General features: G+C 40.5%; 1 long non-coding RNA gene across 1 annotated transcript; it reads right to left on the minus strand.

Moving 5' to 3' along the window:
- Positions 1-442: 442 nt before the first annotated feature.
- Positions 443-2,677, minus strand: LOC134461825 (uncharacterized). The gene is made up of 3 exons (XR_010037429.1): positions 2,628-2,677; positions 978-1,036; positions 443-536 (listed from the first exon to the last, which is right to left on the minus strand). It is a non-coding gene; the product is annotated as an uncharacterized LOC134461825 (long non-coding RNA).
- Between the last annotated feature and the right edge of the window lie 1,388 nt (positions 2,678-4,065).

The following is a 4,065-nucleotide window of genomic DNA, read 5'->3' on the forward strand; positions in this document are numbered from 1 at the left end:
GGGGCAATATTCAAATGCCGTCACACATGCCCTGCTGGGGTCATGAACTTCGTACCAGATGCACACTCTGAAAATGGACATTTGGTCATAGAAAAAGTGCACCTACGTGACAACGTCAGACACTGTAAAGGCTCACTGTGCCACAGTAGAAGGTGCTGTTATCCACCGGGATAACATGTCTTTTGAAATTCAAACAGTAGGCCTAATATTCACGTCAACATTTTTTAGCGCAGTCAGTAACTGTGTACATTGGTAATAGTGAGACCACTATTCCATCATTATCATTTCAGAAGAGTGATGAATAGTTGCTTTGACAATAAGTGGCATCTTCCAAACGCTAGAAGGAGCAGGAAGCGCACTAAACACCTTGTAGTCTTCTCTACACTGGGTGCTTGACATTGTCAATGAATTAGATTCAGATTCAGATTCAGATTCCTTTATTAGTCCCATGAAGGGCAATTCAGTTTGCGGTCCCAGTCTCCATCAGTCAATGAATAGATAGTATAAATAAAAAGAGTAGAAATGAAATACAAAACCTAAAGGAAACAAAAAAACAATAAATAAATAGGAACACAAAAACATACACATTTTAACACATACATTCAAACACCCTGTCCTGTCAGTGATGAGCAGCCCACAGTAAATTAAATGGTCAGTAATTAACTCTATCCCTACAACCTTGTTTAATAATCTAATGGTTGTAGGGATGAGTAGGGATGAGTAGATGAATTAACTCAAATCTCAAAAATAAATGAATAAAGAAGCAGTCATGAGTGCTTCTTTATTCATGTATTCTTCCAAACGCAAACCATGTACGACAAAAAAAAGGTTTGGGGTTATCATCATTCATATTATATGAAAAATCCCTGAGAAACTAGACATGCTACCATGGCATGTAATATTATGAGCAAAACTGTAAACTATAGAAAAAAAACTAAACAGTTCACAATTTTCATCACAGTTTTTTCCAACTTTACCTTTGCATCGCGAAAGGACCATTGTGAAGGAACTCGCCACCACCGTCATTGTCACCAGCCTGTCAAATAGCATTTGGGACAAGTTAGGTGCACTGTGCAATATTTTTTTTCTAGTTTATTTCCAGAATTCATTCTGCCCATTCACAAATGTTACCTTTTCATGAATACTTACCACCAGCATCAAATTCAATTTAAAAAAGTATTAATTATGACCAGGAAAATTGCACTTTTCATATATGAAAAGGGGAATCTTCTCCATGAACCGCCATTTTGAATGTCAAGAAATAGACATTTTGCAATTATTAGTCTATTATTCAGTAAATATTAATAAAAAGATCAAATTTGGCAACAGGCAGCTCAGTTTCAATGAGCAGCATAGTTGCAGTAGCCTACCTACTCTGGCCACAATCTTACACAGTAAACCTTTAAATATGGTTTTGGTACTGTAAAATATTTGTTACTAACAAGCCATTAACATTTAATGTATAACCACCAGCAGCAATAAACATCTTGATACAATCAAAAAATATTGAATCAACCATTACATTCACAGGTCAGTGTGCGGTGGATCAGTGGGCAAAGGCACCATAACATTAGAGCGGCAACCCAGGTTCAAGGCCGGCTCCATGTCATATCCAGGACTGGACTGGCCATCCGGCAAAGCAGGTATTTCCCAGTGGGCCGCGCACCCTCGTGGGGCCCCTAATTTTAGAAATTAAAAATATTTTTTTTTCTGACATTTCTGAAATTAGGGGCCCACGAGGGTGCGGGGCCCATCGGCGAGTCAGTTCTGCGCCGATAATTATGAGGGGCCCCTCTCTAAGCCAAAAGTGGCGGGCCTTATTTCTCCCCCAGACCATCCCTGGTCATATCCCTGACTTTTCTGTCACCATCTCCACTTTCCTATCTCCAATAAAGGTGTACAACGGCCATAAAATATCTTCAGATGAAACAGAATTTACAATAACAACAAAAAATGTTTTTGTCACCACCACTACGCATATGCAACAGTCATTGGAAGTAAACACAGGTATGAAAAGTTTAGGCCCAAAAAAACCAAGAGATTTTTGATGGGTTTGTCAATGGGCTAAGTGTTTATCATGAGCCATCCCAATGTCTCCAGAAAAGTCTTTGAGTAGCAGTCAGAGCCTCAGATTGTTTCACTAGGAGGGTATCAGTGAGAGAACTCTACCTCAGCCCCCCACCCCTCCATCCCAATCCATTTACTTTTCAGAGAGTTCCTTTCACATCACACACTGGAAAGATATGAGGATTCTATTAGGCTATTATTATTGTTGTTGTTGTTATTGTTGTTATTATTATTATTATTATTATTACTATCATTATTATTTAGCCCTTTAACAACGTTTTACTATTGTCTCTAAATAGAACACTTATCCTGAATGTAAAACTTTAATTCTGTTTGATTCACTTCCTGCACTTGTCCAAACACAACACAAGTGGGCATTACCCACTTCAGCAAAGTTCGCCCATACAAAACACGCAACGCGGCCACATCTCACAATGGCAAAACATATCTAAAGGCCAAATATCGGGAATAATCGGGAATAGGCCACCCGAATAGTTGACACCACGCACGATAAATTACAGACCAACATAGACACACCGCACATACATAACATAGCCTACCAGTGCATTGAAGTTCCGAAAAAAACAATCGCCGCCACGTCCACTTTTTGAGATTTGTTGCTTCAGGTCCGTAGGCTACCTACTTCACAATTGTCACACTTGTCTCTTCTTGCGCTCTACCTCCCAGAAATAGAAGGCAGAGCCGATATACGGCTCTGGCTAGAGGTAGGCTACTCCCTTGAAGAATTTGACAAGTTTCGCGTTTGTCTTTTGGCGCTGCAAGATTCTGAGGAGGAGCCGACAGACAACAGCAGCCAATCGCGAGCCGACAGATCAAATGTTTTTACATGCCTGTCATCTGACAACGCGCACGACTAGGCTACATGAAGATCCCTGGCTTTTCACGTTTTGCAAGTTCTCCAGTTAATGTGAACTTCAGTATCCTGGATAAGATGAGGTCATGCAAGCCACCCACTGATGTAACTCAGATTGTGGAGGATAAGCTAAGATTCATTTATGGCGGCTTTGTGTCAGTGTTCAGATGGTTCAAAGGACCCTGAGTTGGGTTGCACTGGATTCGCTTTTGCCATCCCGTCTCTGCATATCGCTGTCAAAAAGAGGACACCTGATAATTTATCAGTATTTACAGTGGAGCTGTTGGCAATTTAAGATGCCCTTCAGTGGCTGTAAGGTGCCAACATAAAATAAGTAATCATGCTCTGATTCATGTTCTGCACTACAAACAATCAAATCTTTCAGGTCTACCAGTAGACAAGATATAATTATTGAGGTCTATGAGAGCCTATATAGGTCTCAACAAAATATGCAAGTCTCTTTTATGTGGGTTCCTGCTCACAGGGGTATTGAGGGTAATGAGGAAGCTGACCAACTGGCTAAGCAGGCGGTGGTGGCAGACGTTCCAGATATGGAAGTAGCTCTCAGTAGAGCAGAAAGTAAATCACTGGTCAAAGATTATTTTATCAAGGAATGGCAGGATGATTGGGAAAGGGCTGTGAAGGGGAGGCATCTATTTGTTTTTCAGAAAACTGTGGGTTTAAAGGGAAGAGTGGCGATAAGAAGAGGAGAGAGTTATCACTCGAATCAGAATAGGACACACTCAATTAAACAAGTCACTTCACATCATAGGGAAAGACCCATCAGGTTTTTGTGAATATTGCAGGAAAGAAGAATCAGTGGAACATGCATTACTTCATTGTGATAAATATATTCTTCAGAGGAAACAAATTCTTCAAGAGTTTCAGAATCAGGGTAAAGGCATCAGTCTGGTTAATTATGTCACTTGTGTTAGACAGAGTACTTTTTTCACCTAGCCTATTTAAAAGACAGGATTTGAAATACAAGCACACACACACACACACACACACACACACACACACACACACACACACACACGCTCTTTTAGGACAGTAGGCCTAGAGGGCGGACATGCGCCTGAATTGAGCGCTACTCGCCCATTAAATCCTCAAAGAAGAAGAAG

The sequence above is a fragment of the Engraulis encrasicolus genome, chromosome 2 (assembly GCF_034702125.1).
Source record: "Engraulis encrasicolus isolate BLACKSEA-1 chromosome 2, IST_EnEncr_1.0, whole genome shotgun sequence".
Lineage (NCBI taxonomy): Eukaryota > Metazoa > Chordata > Actinopteri > Clupeiformes > Engraulidae > Engraulis > Engraulis encrasicolus.